General features: G+C 34.5%; 1 pseudogene; it reads right to left on the bottom strand.

Annotated features, from left to right (window-relative positions):
• Nucleotides 1–12,367: 12,367 nt before the first annotated feature.
• On the bottom strand, nucleotides 12,368–13,152 carry LOC114046330 (annotated as a pseudogene).
• Between the last annotated feature and the right edge of the window lie 13,418 nt (nucleotides 13,153–26,570).

Genomic DNA, 26,570 nt, shown 5'->3' with positions numbered 1-26,570 from the left:
TATGTGTATGTATACATATATACACATATATGTATGTGTTATGCATATATTTGTCTATGTATATACATATATACATATACATAGACACATACACACACACACACACACACATATATATAGTGATTTTTTTTCATACTTGCAAAACTCAACCAGAAGTATTTAAAGAAGGCCCTATCAAGATAACCTGTCTTATTCTAGTAGGACAGTGATCTGCAAACATGCTCTTTCCAGGTGTTTTACCTTGCAGAAATTAGACAAATGCTCTATTCTTCCTAGATATAGTGGCCCTTACTAATCTGGGTGGAAACCTGTTGACATGTGTCACTTAATTTGGAGACTGAGTATTATTGTCTTATTTTCTTACTGAATCAGACTTCACTCATTGAATGAAATTGCATTTGTGCTATAGCAAAGCATGGTATGGTGGAAAAAGCATTAACCTTGAAGTCAGAGGTCCTGAGTTCCAATCCTGCTTCTGATGATTACTACATGGATTACTTAACTACTCTATAGTTTTGTTTCTTTAGCTTGCAGAGGTTAGACTACATGGTTTCTCAAGTGCCTTCTAGCTCTAAATCTATGATCATTTCTCCATTCTCTTCTAGTTTAGGTTTCCCTTTTTTAAAATAAATTCATCTATTTTTGTGTGAATTTATAATCTATCCCTCCCAATGCGCATTCCCAATGAATGAGGAAACAAACAGGAGAAAAGGTCTCATCATAAATATGGTTAATCAAGCAAAACAAATTCCCACATTAGCCATACCTGGAAAATATGCCTATCTTATCATTTTAAGTTCATCATCTCTCTGGCTGGGAGTAACATGTTTCATCTTCAGTCTTCTGGACTCATGGTTTTTCACTGCATTGATGAGAGTTCAATAGACTTTCAATTTTGTCTTTGGCTTTACAATGTTCTTGTGAATGTATATATTGTTCTTCTCGTTCTCCCTTCATACTGCATCAATTGAAAGAGTCCTTTCCACTTTCCTCTGAAAGTGTACATTCCATCATTTCTTTTGGCACAATAATATTACATTGCACTAATAGGTCATGATTGAACTTCCACTTCCGGGAGCCAAAGGTAGTCACTCTCACCTTCCCCTATCAACCACTGAAAACCCAGAAAATATCACTCCAGAAAAAACCATGGAACAGCTGAACCAGAAGAAAGATGGGGTGCAGCAGTGCAGTAGCCCAGGGAGCTAGAGGGATTAACCGGGAAAGAACCCTCTTACCCTGGGGGAAGGGGAGCAGTAGGGAACCCGGAGTTACCCAGTCAGCTAGTGAAAAGACCTCTTTAGCACACCAGGAGGAGATTCTGGTGCCTAGGCATTCTACAGTGCCTCAGCAAAAATAAGGGAAGCAGCACTACAAAGATCCTCAGGTGGATAAGCATCCTGAAGCATTTGTCTGAAAGGAGCTGAAGAAAGCAACCTAGAGTTGCCTGAAAGTTGCAGCTTGTTGATTCCAGTTCAACACCAGGTAAGCTGTCAGAACCCTACAGTCTCCAACTGCCAACCAGGAGGAGATCCTGAAGCCCAGGTGGTCGAGCAGGCAAACACCAACAGCTAGACCTCTGAGTGCCTCAGTGAGGTCAGGGGAACTAGTGGAAACTGGCTCAGAATACTACCAGGTGCCTCAGCATTCTACAGCAAAGGACTCTCCCAGTGCCTCAACAGAACTAAGGGAGGCAGCACTGCAAGGGGGCCAAGGTAGATAAACACCTGGCAGCACTTATCTAAAAGGAGCTGAACAAAGCTAAAGGAAAGGAAAAGCGAGCAACGTAGATTTGCCTGAAAATCCCAGCCTTGCTGATTCCAGCCCAACACCAGGTAAGCTGCCAGAACCCTACAGCCTCCAATTGCCAACATAAGAGGCCCCAGCACACAAAGCCTGTGACCAAGACCTAGGCTCCCAACACAAGAAGCTTGGGTCAGTGCCATCTGTGCCCCAGCAGGAGAGCTTAATCTCTTTAAAGGCTAGGGAATAAAGAAACACCATGAGTAAAAAGAAACATACCATAGATTCATATTATGAGAAGAGTGAAGATCAAGGCAGAAATTCTGAAGAGGACAACATTGTCATCAAACCCAGATCTGAAACATCAAAAGGGAACATAAACTGGTCTGAAGCCCAAAAAGCCATCTTAGAAGAACTCACAAAAGTTTTTAAAAGTCAAATGAGAGAGGTAGAGGAGTCCTTAAAAATACAATTGGCCCGCTGGAAAAAAAATACACTGAAGAAAACAAATCCCTTAAAAATACAATTGGCCAGCTGGAAAAAAAGTACACTGAAGAAAACAAATCCCTTAAAAATACAATTGACCAATTGGAGAAGAAAGTACAAAATCTAACAGATGAAAACAATATATTAAAAATTAGAATTGAACAAATAGAAACCAATGACTCTATGAGAGAGCAAGAATCAGTCAAACAGAAACACAAAAATTGAAAAAATAGATGAAAACGTAAAATGCCTTATGGGTAAAACAACTGACCTGAAAAATCAATCTAGGAGAGACAATTTAAAAATTATTGGCCTACCTGAAAATCATGATGAAAAAAAGAGCCTGGTATTCTTCAGGAAATCATAAAGGAAAACTGCCCTGAAGTCCTAGAACCAGCAGGTAAAATAACTATAGAAACAATTCACCATTCCCTGCCTGAAAGAGATCCCAAATCGAAAAAGCCAAAGAACATAATAGCTAAATTCCAAAATTACCAAATTAAAGAGAAAATACTGCAAGCAGCAAGAAAGAAACAATTTAAATATCATGGAACCACAGTCAGGATTACACAGGACCTTGCAGCTTCTACTTTAAAAGACCATAAGGTGTGGAGCATGATATTCCATAAGCCAAAGGAGCTAGGAATGCAGCCAAGGATCAACTGCCCAGCAAAAATGAGCATGATTTTTCAGGGAAGGAGATAGATATTCAATGAAATAGGGGACTTCCAAACATTCCTGATAAAAAGACCAGAGAGCAACAAAAAATTTGATCTTCAAGTACAGGATTCAAGAGAGATATAAAAAGATAAATGAGACAGAAAGATACACTATGTTGTTAATAAGGGCAAAATATTTACATCCATACAAGGGAAGATGACACTTACAATTCTTGAGAACTATATTGTTACTACACCATGTTAAAGGAGTATACACAAAGGGGGTGGATATAAGTTGACTTTGATGTAATGGTAAAAAAAAAAATCTAACCAAGTGGGTTAAATGGATCCAAATAAGTGGATTGCTCTGATCTGAGAAAGGAGGAGGCAGACAAGGGTAAATTACACTACAGGAAAAGACACAAAAACTTTTAGAGCAGAGGTAAAGAAGGGAGGGGGATGAGCATTGCTTGAACCTCACTCTCATCAGATTTGGCTCAAGAAGGGAATAACATAATCAGTTAGGCATAGAAATCTTACTTACCCTATAGGCAGTGGGAGGGAAAATGGAAAGAAAAGGGAGGGGGGATAGAAGGGAGGGAAGAAACAGTAAGGGTAAAGGGGAAGAAAAGGGAAAAGGATAATAGAAGAGAGGTGGTGCTGAAGGATGCGGTGGTCAAAAACAAAACACTAGTGGTGGGGGAGGGAGAAAGGAGAAAGAAAAGCATAAATGGGGGAGGGGAAAGGATGGAGAAAAAGACACAGATAGTAATCATAATTGTGAATGTGAATGGGATGAACTCTCCCATAAAAGGGAAGCAGATAGCAGAATGGATTAAAAATCATAATCCTACAACATGTTGTTTACAGGAAATACGTTTGAAAAAGAGTGACACTGACAGGGTAAAGGTAAAAGGCTGGAGCAGAATATATTATGCTTTAGCTGAAGTAAAAAAAGCAGGGGTAGCAATCCTGATCTCAGACAAAGCAAAAGCAAAAATAGATCTTATCAAAAGAGATAAGGAAGGAAACTACACCTTGCTAACAGTCACCATGGACAGTGAAGTAATATCATTACTAAACATATATGCTCCGAATGGTATAGCATCCAGATTCTTAGAGGAAAAGTTCAGGGAGTTACAGGAAGAAATAGACAGCAAAACTATACTAGTGGGGGACCTCAACCTCCCCCTCTCTGAACTAGATAAATATAACCACAAAATGAACAAGAAAGAAGTTAAGGAGGTGAATAGAACACTAGAAAAGTTCGGTATGATAGACCTCTGGAGAAAACTGATTGGGGATAGAAAGGAATATACTTTTTTCTTGGCAGTACATGGCACATACACAAAAATTGACCATGTACTAGGGCATTAAAAACCTCACAATTCAATGCAGAAAGGCAGAAATATTAAATGCATCCTTTTCAGATCATGATACAATAAAAATTATATGTAATAAATGGCCGTGGAAAGATAAACTAAAAAATAATTGGAAGCTAAATAATCTAATCCTTAAAAAATGATTGGGTCAAACAACAAATCATAGAAATAATCAATAATTTCATTCAAGAGAATGACAATAATGAGACAACATACTGAAACTTATGGGATGCAGCAAAAGCAGTTCTTAGAAGAAGTTTTATATCTCTAAAGGCTTACATAAATAAAATGGAAAAAGAAGAGATCAATGAATTGGGAATACAACTAAAAAAACTAGAAAAAGAACAAATTAAAAATATTCAATTAAACACCAAATTAGAAATATTGAAAACCAAAAGAAAAATTAATAAAATTGAAATTAAGAAAACTATTGAACTAATAAATAAAACTAAGAGCTGGTTTTATGAATGAAAAACAATAAAACAGATAAACCTTTGGTTAATCTAATTAAAAAAAGAAAGAAGAAAACCAAATTACTAGTATCAAGAATGACAAGGGTGAAGCCACCACCGAGGAAGAGGAAATTAAAACAACAATTAGGAAATATTTTGCCTAACTATATGCCAACAAATTTGACAATCTTAGTGAAATGGAAACATATTTACAAAAATATAAATTGCCCAGATTAACAGAAGAGGAAGTATAATGCTTAGATAACCCCATCACAGAAAAAGAAATTGAACAAGCCATTTATGGACTCCCTACGAAAAAATCTCCAGGGTCAGATGTATTTACATGAGAATTCTATCAAAAATTTAAAGAACAATTAATTCCAATACTATATAGACTATTTGGGAAAATATGTGAAGAAGGAACCTTACCAAATTCTTTTTTATTGTTGTGCTGATACCTAAACCAGGAAGAGTTGAAACAGAGAAAGAAAATTATTAGACCAATTTCTCTAATAAATATAGATGCAAAAATTTTAAACAAAATATTAGCAAATAGATTACAGCAACTTATCACAAGAATAATACACTATGACCAGGTAGGATTTATACCAGGAATGCAGGGCTGGTTCAATATAAGGAAAACTATCAGCATAATTCATCATATCAGCACCAAAACTAACAGAAACTGCATGATCATCTCAATAGATGCAGAAAAAAGCTTTTGACAAAATACAACACCCATTCCTATTAAAAACACTAGAGAGCATAGGTAGAAATGGAGTCTTCCTTAAAATAATAAATAGCATCTATCTAAAACCTTCAGCAAGGATAACATGTAATGGGGACAAGCTAGAAGCATTTCCAATAAGATCGGGGGTAAAACAAGGATGTCCATTATCATTCAGCATCATACTGGAAATGTTAGCTTTAGCAATAAGAGAAAAAAAAGACATTGAAGGTATTAGAATAGGCAAAGAAGAAATAAAACTATCACTCTTTGCAGATGACATGATGTTATCCTAGAGAATCCTAGAGAAGCAAGTAAAAAACTACTTGAAATAATAAACAACTTTAGCAAAATTGCAGACTATTAAAAAAATTCACATAAATCATCAGCATTTCTATATATTACCAACAAAGCCCAACAGCAAGAGGATAGAGAAATTCCATTTAAACTTACTGTAGACATTATCAAATATTTAGGAGTCTACTTCCCAAAACAAATCCAGGAATTCTATGAACACAATTAGGAGACAATTTTCATGCAAATAAAGTCAGATCTAAATAATTGGAAAAACATCAGTTGCTCATGGGTAGGTCGAGCTAATATAATAAAAATGACAATTCTACCTAAGCTAATTTACTTATTCAGTGCCATACCAATCAAACTACCAAAAATTTATTTTATATAGTTAGAAAAAATAATAACAAGATTCATTTGGAAGAACAAAAGGTCTAGAATATCAAGAGAAATAATGAAATGAAATTCAGGGCAAGGTGGCCTAGCCATTCCAGATCTTAAATTGTATTATAAAGCAGCAATCATCAAAACTGCTCAGTAATGGCTAAGAAATAGAGTGGTGGATCACTGGAATAGGTTAAATATGCAAGACACAGTAGTCAATGACTATAGTAATCTACTATTTAATAAACCCAAAGACCCCAGCTTCTGGGATAAGAACCCATTCTTTGAAAAAAAAAAAACCACTGGGACAACTGGAAAAGAATATGACAGAAACTAGGCATAGATCAAAATCTCACACCATATACCAAAATAAAGTCAAAATGGTTGCATGATTTAGATATAAAGGCTGATTCTATAAGCAAACTGGGAGAGCAAAGAATAGTTTACCTCTCAGATCTATGGAAGACAAAAGAATTCAGAACCAAACAGGAGATAGAGAACATTAGGAAAGCAAAATGGATAATTTTGATTACATTAAATTGAAAAGTTTTTGCAGAAACGAAGCCAATGCAACTAAGATTAGAAGGAAGGTAGAAAATTGGGAAAGAATTTTTATAAGCAGTCTCTCTGATGAGGGCCTCATTTCTAAAATATATAGAGAATTAAGTAAATTTATAAGAATACAATCCACTCCCCAATTGATAAATGGTCAAAGGATATGAACAAAAAAATTCTCAGATGAAGAAATTAAAGCCATCTATAGCCATGTGAAAAAAATGCTCTAAATCACTATTGATTAGAGAAATGCAAATCAAAACAACTCTGAGGTACCACATCACACCTATCAGATTGGAAAAGATGACAAAATAGGAAAATGATAAATGTTGGAGAAGATGTGGGAAAATTGGAACACTAATGCATTGTTGGTGGAGTTGTGAAATGACCCAACCATTTTGGAGAGCATGTCATGACATCACCTCCCTGATGTCATAGTCCTCTTCAAGGACAAAGGACAAACAACAACAATAAGATCTTTAAAGTGTAAACTTCTTGAAGGCAGGAATGCTTTCTCTTTGCTCATATTTGTATCTCCAGCACCTAGCACAGTGCCTGACACATAGTAAGTTTTTTAAACAAACAAACAAAAAAATGCTTGTTGCCTTTCTGGCTGCCAAATAGTTTAAATGAATTATAATTATCCAAGATCATTTTTTTTAACTAGTCTTTAGCAAATAAAGCTAAACTCTATACCTTGACTATTAGACTCTCCATATTCTGGCACCAACCTTCATCCCAGTGTTCTCTTATGATATGCCCTGACCTGCATTTATATGTTACATAATCTGGACTATTTACATATACTCCCATGTTTTATTTTCCTGGCTCTAAACCTTTTGTTTATATCTCTTTTGTCCTGCCTTAAATGTCACAAACTAACTTCTGTGTATTGAAATCCTAATCATCCTTAAAATTTCAGTCTAAATACTGTCTTTCATGAAGTTATCAACAAAATTTAATAGGAGTAATAACAACTCAAATTGTGTTTTATGATTTGCAATGTGCTTTCCCCTAAACAATTATGTGAAGTAAGTAGTGTACCTATTAGTATCCCCATTTTAGAGATTAAAAAACCTGATGCTTGTCCCTAGTAACCCAAATAATCAGTATCTGATGTAGTATTCAAATTTAGGTGTCCTAAGTTGAATACTCACAAAATATCCTTAAAGACAGGTACAAATTTAGTTTGGGGGTTGTTTCTTAGTACCCAAAATAATGTCTTGGGTACAGTAGGTCTTTACTGAATTTAATTGGACTGACTTTCTACAAAACCAGCATAAAATTCTAAACTTTGTTTAAAAAAATGCATGAATATAGAACACATCTGATGATGATTTCAAGCTCAGTATAAGTCAAAATTGTGACATGGAAGACAACAAAAGAAGGGCCTGACTCAATCTTAGGTATCTAGTTCACATAGAGGGATATAATAATATCCATTTATTCTGTGCCTTAATTAGATCACAGCTGTAATATTTTATCATGTCTGAGTGCCATGTTTTAGGGAGGAAATTAAAAACTGTAATGTGCCCGAAGAAGAATGAGCTAGATAGTGACAGAACTAGAAACTATGACATATGAAGATTGGTTAAAGGAACTAGGGATCTTTAGCCTGGAGAAGACAAGACATATGATGTGGCAGCATTATGGCACAGAAAATAGTAAGTTGGTCTTGAAGCTAGGAAGACCTGGATTCAGATACTGCCTCTGATATATTCTGGCTATGTGACCTGGGTAAATCTCTGAACCTTTTAATGCTCTAGTCAATGCTCTAAGATTCTAAACTGTAGAGAAGGTCCCAGGGACCTTTATTGCTAGAGAAATTTCCTCATTCCACATTTCCCTATACAGATTGAACCACAGTTCCAATTCATATTCTTTGTAGACAGCGACACTATGCAGGAGGTAACAAATGTATTATTGTCACCCCCTAAACTATGCGAAAATTGGGGCTTGGAAAAAATATGTAACTTAACCAAAATCACACAGAATGTTGAACCCAAGTTTCATGAGTCTCAAGTGAATGCACGATCAACTATATTACAACTTTTCTTTTTGCCTTTCTTTCCCTCCTCTCCTTTTATCAGTAAGTCTTAGCTCATATCTGTATCACTGAACTATTAAGTCTCTTGGCAACTGCTGCTTTCCTTTTATCTGGTTGTATTTTCTTCATAGAAATAAACATACAGTTCTCAAATACCATTCTATTTTGGCTACTACTTGACTGACTTGTCCTTGTCCCCTCAGGCTACTGATATTCCATCAGCATTGCTCCCTATCACCATTTCAATCATCACTTTCTTGATCAACACCTTTGAGAATCTGTCAACATCTTCCTGGGCTGCTTGGAGATGACATAAGGAAACACTGAAGCCCAATCCCAAGTTCCTTCTTTTAGCTTTGGTTTGTGAGGAAAACAGACTTGGCAGACAGCAGACCAAGCTCACCAGCGGTGAGAAATAGGGCAACTCATACTGAGCAAAGGCCTGCTCATGTCCAGGAGGTGAAGAAACAATGACAGACTATGCAAACTAGAGTCTCAGTTGTGAAATGAAATACAGACTAGATATGTATGCAGTGTGGAAAAGGTTGCTGGTGATGCATACTGGCTGGCACACATACATTATCACTGCCTTCAAATCCAAGAGAAAATTTATGTGCATACATTCATAATCATATGCAAGCCTACAGTGTGTTTCATTATCACACATTTATTTTCTGATGGTAACCTTGGTACCATAAAGTAGTACACTCAGGGGAAAAGCCTGCAGTGAAAGTTTATGGATTCTGTGACTTTGCTATAGGACTAATTAAAATAGTAGTCAGACATCAGAAGGAAAACAAATCTTGGATAACATTACCACCAGAAGAAGTACTAATTAGAAAAGAGTTTGTTATTGAATTAAAGATATAAAAGAACCATATTTTGGTCTATGAATGACTTTTACCACTGTTTCTGTATTTTGGAAACTGAAGAATTTAACAGTAACAAGATAACATTCAATTTCATCTTGATATGGTAGCAAGTATGTTCTTTGGGTTCATCATACCAAACACTGTCTAATACATCTCCCCCTCAAGTTTCTAGGGGGTAACTTAGAGGTTCAGTCTATTCCTATCTAATGATAGTAGGTTTATCCTCCAATATTTATGTTTCTTCTACACTCAGACATCAATGGGTAACTCTCCAGTTCCATTCAAACCAAAATAAATTCACTTTTAAAAACAAATTTTTACTTTGAAGGTACAGCAATAGCTGTATTTGTCCTCCAATAGCTCAGTGGCACATTCTTCCCACTACCATATCGATCTCAGGGAAGAATAGGTTTACTCTTATCACAGTTTCTACATAGTGCTGGCCCCACCAATTTCATGTCCAATTTATTGTTGCTTAATGAGTTATTGTCTTAGCTACCACTGACTTAGGTCAATAAGGTCCTTGTTCTTTGGGGCCCTAATGCTAGACTGGCTGCCTGATGGATTCATAGAACACCCAGATATCCAGACTGTAGGAGAGCTCACTCCCAACATTTCAAAACTCACCAAGTTTTAGTCTCCAATTTCTCCACCTAAAATAAAAGAACAAACACTGAGCAAGGCAAAGAACAGAGGTCCATATCCACAGGCCACTTGTTTACTTTTGATGGAAGAGGGTACAATGTCTTTATTTCTGCATTTTATCTCACTGGAGACTGGAGCAAGAGCATGGATCTACCAACAGAGCACAGCTAAAGAGTGTGGCTGAGACTTCTCAGCTAGCACCTTTCTTTTTTTGTCTTTGTTTAGTGTTTAATTTTCCCCCAGTTACATGTAAAAAACAATTTTTAACATTCTTTTCTGAAATTCTGAATTTCAAATTCTCTCCCTTCCTCCATTCTCACTCCAACTCATTGAGAAGATAAGAAATTTGATGTAGGTTATACATGTGTAGTCATACAAAACATTTCCATAATAGTGATGTCGTGAATGAAAACAAAGACAAAAAATAAAAACCTCAAGAAAAATAAAGCAAAAAAAAAAGCATGCTTCAATCTGTATTCAGACACCATCAATTCTTTCTCTGGGGATGGATAGCATTTTTCATCATAAGTCCTTCAGAGCTGTCTGGGATCATTGTATTGCTGAGAATACCTAAGTCATTAATAGCTAATCATCTTAAAATATTGCTGTTACATTGGAAAGTACATTTCACATTGCATCAGCTCATGTAAGTTTTCCCAGGTTTTTCTGAGAGCATCCTGCTCATCATTTCTTATAGTACAATATAATTACATCATAATCACATACTACAATTTGTTCAGCCATTCCCCAATTGATGGACATCCCCTCAGTTTCTAATTCTTTGCCCCCAGAAAAGAGCTGCTACAAATATTTTTGTACATATAGGTCCTTTTCTTTATTTTTAAATCTCTTTTGGGATACAAACCTAGTAGTGATATTGCTGGGTCAAAGGGTGTGCATGGTTTTATATCTCTTTAGGCATAGTTCCAAACTGCTCTCCAGAATGTGAATCAGGTCACAACTCCACCATCAGTGCATTAATGTCTCATCTTCCCCACATCCCCTCCAACATTTGTCATGTACCTTTTCTGTCCTTTTGGCCTTTCTAATAGGTATGGGGTAGTACCACAGAATTGTTCCAAAATTTGCATTTCTCCAATTAATAGTGAGTTAGAGTATTCTTTTCTATATCTGTAGATAGTTTTGATTACTTCATCTGAAAATTGGTCATATCTTTTGATCATTTATCAATTGGGGAATGGCTCTTATTTTTATAAATTTGACTCAGTTCTCTATATGACTGAGAAATGAGGCCTTAACTAGAGAAACATGCTTCAATTTTTTTTCACAGTTATTATTGCTAACCATATTTCCCTCCATCTATCCCCCATTTAGTCTATTCTCTCTCCTTTCACCTATATGTCTCTCCTCAAAAGTGTTTTACTTCTGACTACCACCTCCCCGAATCTGCCCTCCCTTCTATCACCCTTCAATTTCTCTTATCTCCTTCCACTTCTACTTTCCTGTAAGGTAAGAGATTTTTATACCCAATTGAATGTGTATGTTATTTCCTCTTCGAGCCAATTCTAATGAAAGTAAGGTTCACTCACTGTCCCTGAACTCCCCCCTCTTCCCTCCACTATAAAATCTTTTTTTTGCATCTTTTATGTGAGATAATATACCCTGTTCTACTTCTCCCTTTCTCTTTTTTCCCCCAGTACTTTCCTCTCAACTCTTAATTTTATTTTTAGATATCATTCCTTCATATTCAACTCACACCTGTGCCCTCTGTCTGTACACACTCCTTCTAACTACCCTAATAATGAGAAAGGTCTTGTAAGTTACAAATATCATCTTCCCATGTAGGAATATAAACAATTTAACCTTATTAAGTCCCTTATGATTTCCCTTTCCTGTTTCCCTTTTTATGCTTCTCTTGAGACTTGTATTTGAAAGTCAAATTTTGTATTCAGCTCTGGTCTTTTCATTAAGAATGCTTGAAAGTCCTCTATCTCATTGAATATCCATTTTTTCCCCTGAAGGATTATATTCAGTTTTGCTGGGTAGATGATTCTTTTTTTTTTTGCCTTTTCCTCCACTTTATTTCATACTCCCACCACACTACCACAATAATGACTTCTTCTTAATTTAAACTAAAAACCATTAGGGGTTATGAAGAGGTGTGTGTGTACTAGGGGGAGAGGGAATGGTGTCACAGCCTGAGGTGTTGGGGAGGAGGGGAGGAGACAAGTCAGCAAATAGTCTTGACAGGGCTCTTGAAGTTGCTGGCTGCCTGAAGTTGCAGTTGATAGGCCATAGGGTGGATCTTGAAGCCATACAGCCTGGGCACAAATTGGTTGGTAGGCTGTTTGGGCCTGTACTCAGGATGGACCATGAAGAGCATGTGGGGAAAGCCAGTGCCAAAGTAAGCACCATAGGTGTGGTGGTGCCTGGATGACTTGGGGGGTGTAAACATCCATGCACTTGGGGCAGTACAGTTTCACCATGGCCTCATCTGGTATGTCTGACAGTCCAATGGGCAGCATGGGCTGGGTTTCACAATATACATGGGGACAATAGCCAAAGTCTTCCTGCTGATATTTTTCCAATATCTGGGCAATGCTACAGTTTGTGAGAATGTAGCGGGCATGAATCAGTCCATACAGCATCTCAGCTGCCTGTTCGATTAGGTCACTATGGTTGGGGTTGTCCTCTAACTCTTCATCAGGTTCCAAGTTGAGGATCATGTCTAGTGCCTGCCTATAGTGGGGCACCTGTTCATTAAGCCCTGAGAGGTTGAATTTGTCTTGGATATAGTCTTCATCCACCTCACAGAAGAATTCATTGCCACGAAGCCCACAGAACCATGAGATCCATGATACTTCCTCTGAGCTACTCATCTTTACATCAGTGGGCCGGGGCTGGGGAGGGAGAGGGAGAAGTTGCTCCCAGGGGCAGCAGCAGCAGCAGCAGCAGCAAAGCCGTGCAGCAAAGGCCATGGACCCGACCACGGCAGGGCAGTAGATGATTCTTGGTTGTAATCCTAGCACTGTTGCCCTCCAGAATATTGTATTCTAAGCTCTGTGATCCTTTATGTAGAAATAGTTAAATCTTGTGTTAACATGACTGTGGCTCCACAATATTTGAATTATTTCTTTCTGACTGCTTGCAGTACTTTCTCTTTGACCTGGGAACTCTGGAATTTGGCTCTAATATTCCTTGGAGTTTTCATTTTGGGAACTCTTTCAGGAGGTGATCTGTGGATTCTTTCAATTTCTACTTTATATTCTGATTTTTGAATATCAGGGCAGTTTTCCTTGATCATTTCTACAAAGATGATGTCTAGGCTCTTTTGTTGATCATGACTTTCAGATAGCCCAATGATTTTTAAATTATCTCTCCTGAATCTATTTTCCAGGTCAGTTTTTTTTTTTCCAATGAGATATTTCATATTATCTTCTTTTGTTTTGTTTTGTTTTGTTTTGTTTTTTCTTGATTTCTCATAAAGTCATTAGCTTCCATTTGCTCCATTCTAAATTTTTAAGGAATTCTTTTCTTTAATGAGTGTTCAGGCTTGCTTTCCATTAGTCCAATTCTTCTTTCTAAGACATTCTTCTCTTCATTGGATTTTTGGACCTCTTTTACTGTTTGGTCTAATCTGTTTTTTAAGGTGTTATTTTCTTCAGTATTTTTTATATCTCCTTTACCAAGCTGTTGACTTGTTTTTCATGATTTTCTTGTGTCACTCTCATTTCTCTTCCAAAATCTTCCTCTACTTCACTTTCTTGATTTTCGAAATCCTTTTTCAGCTCTTCCATGACCTGAAACCAATTCATATTTTTCTTGGAGACTTTTGACATAGGAGCTTTGACTTTGTTTTCTAGAACCTTTCAAAGTCACCCAAAGTTTCATCTACATAGTCAATCAGAAAAGCTTCTCAACTATGTAGTTAGCAAACTGGAATAAATTACAGAATAAGCCCGTTTCTTGTTACATTACTCTTTAACTTATGGTCCCAGAGCACAAAAATAGTTCAAACATCATGAACAGAGGAAGATATGATTACTTTCTGTCTCAAATGCAATAGCAAACTATTCTCCAGTAGCTGTTTCCTTTGGAAATATCCAAACACAAAATGTGTTTCACCTCTCATGTCTGAATTCCATTAATATTAGCCCTATACCAATGTAACAACAACTTTAAGCTTTCACTAGGCACATTTTTCATGTGTCATTATATGGTAGTATTGGAAATAAATGTGTGAAAATAAATCACTCTGTAGTCATGAATATATATGTGAATGTATGTTCTGATAAACACAATGACCAACCCTGATCCCCAAAGACTAATGGACAAGTATAATGAATGATGCACCTCCTGACAGAAGATAATAGGCTAAACACACAGGAAGAGACACATTTTTGGACATGACTGAAATGGCAATGTTTCGCTTTACTCCATGTCATCACAAATTCTTTCTTTTTTTTTTTCCCAGTGGGGCAGAAGAGAGAGAAAATAAATGTCAATAAAGATCAAATTCATCCTATAATCACTATTATAGCCATCTCATGTTCATTGCTCATAATAGGGATTTTATTTCCTGCCTTATCTTTAAATTGCTTGAACTGGTAATAAGTATCATAATCATCCTTGTCTCTGCTATAACCCTTCTCATTAGAAGCATTATTCCTTGTCCCTTCAAGTCAAACCTCAATAGGAGATAGGCCAAGTATTTATCAGGTAAAAAACAAAAATCAAACTTATTTGTATATTCATTAATATGGATAGAGCTATCTTTGTCTGGAACTCATGGTTAATTGAAAATCCCAGAAGATAGAAGGAGTGATGTTCTACTCAAGTTGTCTAAAAAGAATTTCTAAGCATTCAGTTGTGCTTTCCCAGATACTAAGTTACTCTACCTACATAAAAAGGAAATTTTTCTTAAGTAAAACTTTAGAGAGGAACTTCTTTTGGAGGTAGTGAGGACTTATTTGTCTTTAGAATCAAGCACATCAGTTGGTGGTATTGCACTGTATTACCAAATTTAGTAGTTAGCTAATGTGAACTCACTTGAGGAATTTGTGGGAATTAATTAGCAAAAGTAGGACTTCAAAGATGTATATTTTAAGAGGAAAATTACTTAAATCTCTTTTTATAAAGTTTAAGGATTTTCTTCCCTTTGAAATCCTAAAAGAGGAGGAGAGACAGAGAGAGAGAAAGAGAGAGAGAGAGAGATTCGTTTAAACTACATTTAAACTACTCTGTGGCTCAGAGTAGCAGGGTTCAACATTACATCAGTAAAGAAGTTAAATTTGTTGTCAGATGTTACACAATATTGAATGGCACATTTTTAAAACCACTAATATCTCTTAGAGAAATTTAATCCATGATTAGGTTAAGGAGTAAAATGTTTGCAGAATAGTCATGAACTTCCTTTCCATTTTTTTTTATTTTACTAACATGATAATTAAAATTGAATGGGAGAAAAAAAAAACATTTTTCTCAGAATTTTATTCAGGGAAATATACTATTCTCCATCCCCACCCACACCAATGATGTCCTGTTTTTCACAAGGAAGGTATTCTCATGACCTCCATTACATATTTCATAAGTTCAATATTTTTGTTTAGTTTACAATGCTTCCATAAATGGTGTTAGAAACACATTTTATCTTAAGTAAAACACAATATTTTGTTGCATTGTATATATTTTCTCATACATAAACAAAATTGTTAGGGCTGGAACTGAACAACAAGTTCACTTCAAAAAGTAACATCCTCTTCTTGAATAAACTCATGTCGGTAATGATAATATCTAAGGTGTACATAGGGCTTACTAATATCCAGCCACTGTGCTAAGTGCTTTACAATTCTTGTTTCATTTGATCCTCAAAGCAACTCTGGGAGGTAGGCGATATTATTAGCCCCATTTTACAGTTAAGGAAACTGAGACAGATAAGTTAAGTGATTTGCCTACCATCACACAGCTAGTAAGTGTCTAAGGCCACATTTGAACTTAGGTTTTCTTGATTTCAGGTCTAGTGCTTTATCTACTTCACCACCCATCAATATTGTGAATATCTATTCCAAAGAAAAGTTAAACAATGTGCAAATCAATATTTTGGTTCAATTTGCCTAGCATCCTTCTTCTAGAAATAAAGTGAAAATCACAAATCTAGATTTTTCACCCCAAATCCTAATTCAGTTCAGAGATAGCTACATAGTATACAGCAAATATAGTGATGGACCAGGGATCAAGAAGAATTGAGCTTGAATCCCACCTCAGACACTTAGTACTGAAGTTATGATACTAGATAAATAATTAAATATCATGCAGCCTCATTTTCCCTATCTGTAAAATTTGTTCAATAATAGGATTTACCATATAAGGTATTCTCATGAAGATCATATGAGATAAAGTGTTTGGCAAACCTTAAAGTCCAGTATCAATGCTATTGGACAGCTCGGTAGCACAGTGGATAGAGTGCTGGGTCTGGAGTCAGGAAGACTTATCTTCCTGACTTAAAATCTGGCCTCAGATATTTCCTACTTATGTGACCCTGGGAAAGCCACTTAACCCTGTTTGCCTCAGTTTCCTTACTTATAAAACGAGCTAGAAAAGTAAATGGTAAGCCACCACAATATCTTTGCCAAGAAAACCCCATATGGGGTCATGAAGAATCAATATGACTGAAACAAATAACAACAACAAAAAGCAATGCTATATTTTATTTAATAGAAATTATTTATATTTTAATAATTTAATTAATATGGATATTATATTTGTTATTTAATACTAACAGTTATAATTGATATATGGCTTTAAGATTTGCAAAACACTTTATGCATCAATCAATCACCACAACAACCCTGTGACAGTCTGTATCTTCAAACATAGAGTGGGAACACAATATTTCTGAAATCTTTCCAGCTCTCAATCTTTTGCCTAAGGATTCCTAAGGGGACTGTGGAAAGATGTTAATGGATGTATATGCAAGTATGTATATACAAATTTATGTCTATAGATACACATATATAGATACACATGTTTATATGTACATTATATATATGCATATGTTTTATTTATACACAAATTTCATATACACACAAATACACATGCACATACATATATATATATATATATATCCCATAGATCTTTTGCAAGATTTTTGAGATTATATGGATTCCAGTGAATTTGATATTGCTCACTCATTACCAGCTGACCTCATTTTCCAATAATAATTTTAGATCTCAGTGAGATCACTTATGCTACTTCTTGGACACAGATGGTATTATTGGAATTATGCTACTTATTCCTACCAAGTATAAATCCATTTCCTTAGAATCACTCATGTGTAACTTAGATCCCTCAAAGTTTCTGGTGTGTCAAGATTTTCAATAATATACTATTACTAAAAACACATTAAAAATATCTTTGCATTAGATTATGACTTGTGCTTACTAAGAGTATTCATATTTTTTCCCCCCAAGTTTAATGATTTTCAAATCCAATCCTAACCTGTTAGCTTGGTATTAAATTTGGGACTGACTCATTGTCTGCATTCAGTACCTATTGTATAGATAGAAAGATAGAGATAAAAGTATTAGCATTAACACATCAGATTGATAATCCAATTTCATGTTATCTAAACAATTGCCACTTTTTCCCCCTTTTACTTAGGGTTTTTTAATGTGGATTGTTAAGCTAATCTCTCTCTTTTTTTGAAGTTAGATTTAATGTATTTACATAGCTACATATACAGATTACTTCAAATTATGGAGAAGTATCTAATAACAAACCAAAGCTGTTTAGTTAAACTAACAGTATAATAACCTCACGTGAAAGTGTATGAAAATTTTACATTTGTAGCACTCCTACATTTCTATTTAAAAAAAATAATGAATCTATTTTCTCTCCTGCCTAAAAGAAAAGCAAATTTTTTGAAATGATTTTGTGTATTTAAGCAGAAATGATACTTCAACGGCGTATGTAAATATATATGCTTCATTCTGTACCTTAAATCTGTCACAGTCTCAGTAATGGATAGCTTGTATTATTATCAGTCATCTGGAATTATAGCTGGTCATTGTATTGATCATAATTCTCATAGCTTCCAAATTGTTTGTATAGTGTTTTTTTTTTTTTTAGGCAATTGGGGTTAAGTGACTTGCCCAGGGTCACACAGGTAGTAAGTGTCAAGTGTTTGGTCTGACACCAGCTTTGAACACAGGACCTCCCGACTTCAGGGCAGGTGCTCTATTCACTGCGCCACCTAGTTGCCCCCATAAGTATGTTTTTTTTGTTTTTTTTTCTTTTTTGTCTAGGCAATGAGGTTAAGTGACTTCCCCAGGGTCACACAACTAGTAAGTTCTTTGTGTCTGAGACTGGATTTGAACTCAGGTCCTCCTGACTCTAGAGCCGGTGCTCTATCCACTGCTCCACCTAGCTGCCCTTAGAGTGTTGTTAATATATAAATTGGTGTACATCATTTCATAAAAGTCCTCGAAATATTATAATATTCATATTAGAGTAATCATGGCTTTTCTGGTTGTGCGACTTTACATCAATTCATATAAGTCTTTCCATGTATTTTTTCTTTTTTTTTTAACTCATTTTATTTATTTTTCCTTTTTTTTTCTTTGCTAGGCAATGGGGTTAAGTGACTTGCCCAAGGTCACACAGCTAGTTAAGTGTTAAGTATCTGAGGCTGGATTTGAACTTGGGTCCTCCTGACTCCAAGGCCAGAGCTCTATCCGCTGTGCCACCTACCTGCCCCTCCATGTATTTTTTCAAATCATCTATTTCCTTATTTCTTGCACTGAAATAATATTATATCACTTTTCTATACCACAACTTATTCAGCCACTCCTCAATTATTGAATGTCCTCACAGTTTCCAGTTTTTGTCATGACAAAAAGAACTGTTATAAATATTTTTGTATGTAAAGGACTTTTTCCTCTTTTTGATCTCTTTTGGGTATAGGCCTAGCATATATCAATGCTAAATCAAAGGGCATTCACTGTTTGGTAACTTTTCATGTATAATTTCAAATTCTTTTCTGGAATGGTCTATCAATAGTTCATCAATGTGACTATCTTCCCACAGTCTTTCAACACATACTTTTTACTTTTTCTTCTTGCTACCTTTGCCACTCTGATAAGTATGAGGTAGAATATTGAAATAACTTAATTTACATTTCTCTAGTAATGATTTGTAGCATTATTTTCATATGTCTAATAACAGCTCTACTTCTATTGAGAACTGTCCATTCATATCTTTAGATATATCAATTGAGGGATGACTGTTTTTCTTATGAAGTTAAACCAGTTCCTTATTTATCTTTGAAATGAAACACTTACCAGAGAAACTTGCTACAAAGATTTTTTTTTTCACAATTGATTGTTTCTGTTTTAATCTTAACTTTCTTAGATCTGTACATTTAAAAACTTTAAATTTTAGGAAATAAAAATATCTATTCTATTCCTTGTTTGTTCGTGAACTTTTCTCCTTTCCATTGATTTTATACATAATTTCCAAGTTTCTCTAAATTGCTTATGATGACTTTTTACATCTAGTACACATACCCCTTTGGAACTCATCTTAGTTTAAGGACTGAAGTGTTGTTCTTAATCTAATTTCTTTCTATTTCTTTTGAATAATCTCAGATCTAACTAGGAAATTCTATTATGTTTGAAGTTTGATACAATTAGAAAATATTATCATCAAACAGTAATACTTGATGAATCATACCTTCTATAGTTAGTGTATCTTTCATTTAAGCCTAGCCCAGGACATTTTCCCTCACTTTGTGTTACACTGGATAAAACACATCAGCCTCTTTTATTCCTCCTTTGATGGTGATAATTGGAATCAGAGGGTTGTTAGAACAGTTATTTCTGTTTCTTTTTTCAAGGGATCTTATATAAACTTAACATATTAACATGCTACTCATTTTCATATTACAACAATTAATGTTGGGCTATGCTAACCTGAATAAATTTTTAAATCAATACATGTAAAATAACTTTGTATTCTATGCAACTTATGGTCAGTTAAAAGATTGTCTGCTGGAGAAAATCACGTAAAACATATCTATTGCTTCCTCATTTTTTCACCAAGGATAAGTTTATATGTACATAAAGATTTTACTCAAACTTTCAAAAAAATGAGCAATAAGTTAACAAAAATTTTAAGTATTTTTCAATTAAATATTTTGTCTCATGAGAACTTACTGAAATCCTAATAATCTTCTACTGAGGGATACTTACTGAATATTATAGATGTCACTTAGTTTAAAACCTAAGCTAAATCACCATTCCATAAAATAAAGTGTGTTCTCTGTCAAAGGACCTTAAAAAAGGCCTTCTTTTTAACAATAGACAAGATAGTAAATAAAATGGAAATACCTTCAAGGAAAAAAGAATGTTGACAAAACAAATGCAACCAACTGAGGCCTCAATTAAATAAAAAATAATATTCTACCCCAAAGCACCTTGCATAATTCTTTCAGCCTCCTAAACCAAAACAGCCCCTTATTTTTTTTTTAGTCTAATTCTTTCACATCCTGTTGCTAGGACTACACAAATGGATGAACACTTCAGACCTGAATAAAAACTACACATGCATTAGGTTGGCAATTGGAAAATATCTTGCTTTGAAATGGATCCCAAATTCAACTAGAAAGGCATCTTTCTCACCTGGGGTTCTAACAGTATCACATTCCACCTTTGAAACTTCCAGTGACCAAAATGCCGTAATCTTTCTCAGTTTGGAAGTCCTTAATCAGATTACCCCAAGATAAAACCTATTATTTTACTTCTTACTAATTAGCCCTTTATATTCTGAACACAACCAGTTCCCTCAAGTTTCTGTTAAATACAATTCAATTTCTTACCCAGAATATTCTTTCTTGCTCAGGCTGTGTATTCCATGTATCATATGATTCCTGATTGCTCTCTTTATTCAGATTTTGACATCCACTGAGATGATAGATTCTATCAACTTCTATTCCCAAAGTCTTCTTTTTTCTGCTGACTCAGCCATTCATTCTTAATTATTTCTGTCTGTGGTCCCACTACTCCAAAAGGCTATTTTAAATAAGAATTCACATACATAAACACACACACACACACACACACACACACACACACTTTGTTTTTATCTCCTCTATTAATGAACTTTGGTTTTATATTTGGATCTAAAAACACAGAAAGTTATCACCAATTAATTTCCTTTCAATTGTTTGAGAAAATGAATTGGTTAGTATGTTTTTATTATTTTCAGACTATACTATCAGATTTATTATTATCAGATATAGCTCTCCTATCAAAAAACTTGCATATATATATATAAATTCATGTGATATCTATCCTATTTATCTATCTATCTATCTATCTATCTATCTATCTATCTATATATATATATACATATGTATTATGTGTATGTGTGTACATATCTAGCCTCTATTGAAATCAATGAAACATTAAGATAGATTTTTTTTATGGAAACAGGGTTTTTTTTTAATTTGTTTTTTTTTTAAATGGTTGAGTCAAAACAGTTCATATACTTTGCCAAAGATTTCCAGGCAATACTTCTTTGAGTGAAATGTTCTTTAGTTGAAAATAATCCAAGTTTTTTTTCCTGGTATTTGAAAGTTTAATATTTGTTTTTTGTAATATATAAATGCTTTTATGAAAAATAAAGCAAAGTAGTGATCTAAATAATTTCTTTTTGGAGTTTGAGATCTTGGAATTTCACTTTGTTTACTGCATGTATTTGTCAGATATTTTCTCAGACAACTTACTTTAGTATAAAGAATGAAATAATTACAAAATCACTTCCTTATTAACCAGAGGAGTGGAAAGATCAATTTCTAAAGTTGAACAGGCCTCTAAAAAAATACTTAATGAGCAGTTTAGTCAAATAGAAAATTGCTTAAAATAACCATCTTGTGTTTTCAAAGAACCAAAAACTCATCTTACCAGTCTGTTGTTTAGATTTGAAATAACAATTGGAATTCTCCTTATCTAACCTTGGCATAGGAATGACTATGTCAGTGTGGATGGTTTCTTTCACAAGCCTTCAGAAATTAGAGAGGATCCAAAACCCCAATCCCCAATTGTATGGCACAAATAAAATTAGCCCTTTGAATGACATGAGGAGACACAGAACCAAAAGGAGTCATGTTTTGAATTCCCATGGAAATTCAATATTGCAGAAAGCATGTTTAGCTCCTTGTGAAGGCATTAAACATATCAAGGCTCTGTGACTATTTGCAGACTATTTGAAGTCAATGGAGCAGTTAGACAATTAGACACAGTTTTTCATTTGGCTTAAATGAGTAATCACCTAATTTCCGCTGTACTGTTTCTTGACATCCAAAACCCTTTGATACCTGGGGGTGGGGGAAGAGAGAGAGAGAGAAAGGAGACAGGAAAGAGAGAGAGAGAGAGAGAGAGAGAGAGAGAGAGAGAGAGAGAGAGAGAGGGAGAGAGGAAAGAGATACTCTACTGAGAACAGTGGTCTCAAGATTGTATTGATTTGCATATAACTATCTGTAGCAATTATTATTTTTTAAAAGAAAAGGTTAATGAGATATGTTGATAAATATATTGATATAGTTATTTAAACCTGATATATTGATATAGTTATTTAAACCTGAAAATGGTTTTCCCTTTGTGCTTCCTGCACCTTTTTGATAAGTTAAAGGAAAATTTTGTGGTGTGCAGATATATCTAAGAACAGAATCTATGAACTATACCTCCTGGAAGAGAAGGAATGGTGAACAGTTTGAGACAGAACCAATTGTACAAAATTGTACAAAAGGAATACTTTTCTTGACATTCTTATAAAATGTTCATATCAATGGTATATTTTTGGAAAAAAATAGACAATTCAAATAGTGAGTTTCTCCAGGAATTATCAGCCACCTCATATTAATATAGTATTTTGCACTGATTTAAATACAAATGAATATCGAATGCATACATTCAGGAGTGGTTAAGTTTGACACTGATCATGGACTTACTTAATTTTATGTTAGTTACAATTAAATAGAAAACAGATTAAATAGAATTAAATTAGAATAATTAAATAGAATTAAATAAAAAAATAAATAGAAAAGTTTTCTTTTCACATTTAAACATCTTTTCCTAAATTAATTTACTCTTTACATCATTCATGAAAAACCTGTAGTTTAATTAAATAGACATTTATTTTGAAAAAATCACATAGAGAATCAATGGGAAAAATGTGGGAAAATAACCCTAAACACCTAATTCCTAATCCAGAATCTTGTTCAATCATTCACACCACTTTTCTAGAGAACTAAATGGACCAAACATGTATCTTTTCATATCTTTTATTATCAGCTATTTCTAAACAGAGGGAAAATGTGGGTAACATTTAATGACTACTATGTTGAGGTAATAAAATCTGAAGAAATATAAAACCTTGCTGGTAGCAGAGGATAATAGTTGTTCATTTTATGGGCTGAAAAAATAGTATATTAGAAAAATAAAGCATCTTTTTAACTGCTGAAAATGCAAGCATTATGCTGGAGATAAATGACAAGAAAATCAGAATCTTTAATGTTACTTAATGATATATATATATATATTGGGTTAGTGACTAAATAATCAGTGACCTAAAGCTACTGTGCTATTACAAGATAACTACTGAATAGAAACTTGGCAATCTGGAACTTGGAGCCTAGCTCAGAAATAAGTGTATTTGACCCAAGAGTACAGCAAGTATCATGCATAGGTACACATGTATACCTGCATAATATACCTAAATATACATAATGCATATGTTCTCTAGTATTTATGCACATGTACTATATGTATGAATTGATCTAAAAAGCATTAAGTGCTTACTATATAGTAAATGCTGTTTGAAGTATTGGGTTGCAAATATAATATCAAAATAGCCCCTTTCATTAAAGAACTAGAGGAGACAAGACATATAGGGAAATCCTGGTGAATAAAAGTTGTTTCATTCTGAGTTGTCTCAAGATTAGGCTAGTGGAATTAAATACAGTCCAGTGTAGTACTCTTACCAGAGGCAATGGTAATATAACAGGTGGGAGGTAGGCAAGGATTCATGAAGCATGGAGGTGGACAGAGAGGGATAATTGAGGTAAAAATCTGGACTCAGGGATTTCAGGCCTGAATACATAAGCATACTTATACTTAGATGTCTAAAACCTTTTCTGTGCTCTCTGAGAAAAGAGCCTAATTTAAGCTTACCTTGCTCCAAGCACATCTGATAGGCAAGTGGCACAGTGGATACATCACTGAAATTCTCAAAAAGGTCTGAGTTCATGGGTAACCTTAGACATTTACTAGATGTATGATCACAAGTAAGTCACTTAACCTTTCTCTGCCTTAATTTTCTCATCTTTAGAAAAGGGGATAAAAATAATAACTCCTAGAGTTATTAGGGCCTCATGGAGTTACTAGAGCTCATAGCATTGCTAAGACCAAATGTGATAGCACAACAAAGTGATTTGCAAACTTTAAATTGCTATGAAATACTACCTGTCTTATAATTTACTGTAAATAAATTGAGATTGGAATAAAGTCATTTTAGACTTCAAAAATAATGAAAGAGACACACTTTGCATCAAAGTAGAACTTCTATTTGACCTTCATCAGTAAGTTTGGCATTTTGAGCTACTTTTTCTACAGCCCATCATGGATTTGATTTGATCCTTCTAACCCCCTCTTATAACCAATAGCATGCATTTGTTAGCAGTTTTGCAAGTCTGTTCTGGCTATGGAAAGGAATGTTGAACTGGAGACTTGAACCTCATTAACACTTTGGAGTGACCACCTGAGCTGTCGAATCCAGATGGATTTCAAATAAACTTCTGGGTCAACCTTCCAATGACACTTCATATTTATTAGATGACATTGCCATAGATAAGTATGTAATATTAGTTCATAGACATTCAGATGGCTTATAAAAGTATATTATATTTGAGAAGTTCACATTAACTCATTCATAAGAAATTTATAGGGCTCTTTTAATGATTTTTGGGGAAGTGATACATATTTTAATTGACCTTTAAAGGATAGCTGGGATTTTAACAGGAAGTTGAAGAGGGATATTGAGGAACAGTGTAGACAAATGATGGAAATGGGAAAATGAAGGACACATGTTAAATAGTCAATTATAGTTGAATCATATTTACATTGTAAAAGAATATAATCCAATAAGGCTGAAATGATGGTGAGGTGCCAAACTATAGAAAGTTTTAAATACTCAGCTTAGTAAAATGAATTTGATTCAAGTGGAAATAGGATTTGGAGTATAACCATGATTAGGTGCCTTCATTAAAAAAAATTTAATTGGTAGCAGAGTGACATATGAATTAGACTGAGGAAGAGAGGAAAAGAATCCAACGGTGTGGTAGAATCAGCTCATATATACTTGCAAGAGCCAATTGTTAAATTTTCAGAATGATCATTTACATCTAAGAGATCAGTAGGTGTTAAAATAAGGATCTGATTTATTGCTTTGTAGACTGTGTAACCTGAAGAGAGTGATGAAGAAAATGTTAATGCAGATTAAACTTAAAATTGTGTGTTTGGATACATTATTTTTTCAGAGAGCAGGTAGTTAAACACTAATCAGCATACCACAGAGACAACTTCATAAATGCCTAATATACACACACATACTATATATATTTATATATTTATATGCACACATATACATATATACAGCATAATATATATATATATATATGCATACATATAATTTTATTATCAATGAATTATAATGAAATAATGTCCACTAGGGTAATGATAGAATATAAGAGTATAAGAGAGATAATTGGAAAGTTGGACAACAACAAAAACAATAATGATAATAATCCCTCTTTAGATCCAGCTTGTTATTCATCCTTTGAAGGGATACCGTGGCATCTCAGAGGAATGCATGCATTACATTAAGGATTTTGTGATTCCTGAAAGACTATGATAGTTACGAAAACCAGGAAAGACCACTGAAACATTGCCAAATTAACTCTGGTGTTAGGACTGATTGGGTTATTTTCCTGTTTGGTGTGACACAATTGTTACTAAGTTAAAAAAAAATAGATGGGCCTGTGGAATGATGGCTGATCCCACTTAGAATGTTCATTCTAAAAAGCATGATATAAAGTATAATGGAGGAGGAGGTAATCCTTTATGTTTCAGCACCCCTGGATATATTAGACAAACCAGAAATATCAATAACTCACCTTTCTTAAATGGTATAACTAAAGAACTAAAACTGTGGCTTCTTTTAAAAACTAGAAATTTCATTGATTATTTGTCCAAATTTTTCACAGTAGCATATTAATTACTATCAAAGCCCTTTACCATACTTCTGTTAG

This window comes from Vombatus ursinus, unplaced genomic scaffold, assembly GCF_900497805.2.
Source record: "Vombatus ursinus unplaced genomic scaffold, bare-nosed wombat genome assembly UNPS02014781.1, whole genome shotgun sequence".
NCBI lineage: Eukaryota > Metazoa > Chordata > Mammalia > Diprotodontia > Vombatidae > Vombatus > Vombatus ursinus.
This window is presented reverse-complemented; position numbering and strand designations above follow the sequence as displayed.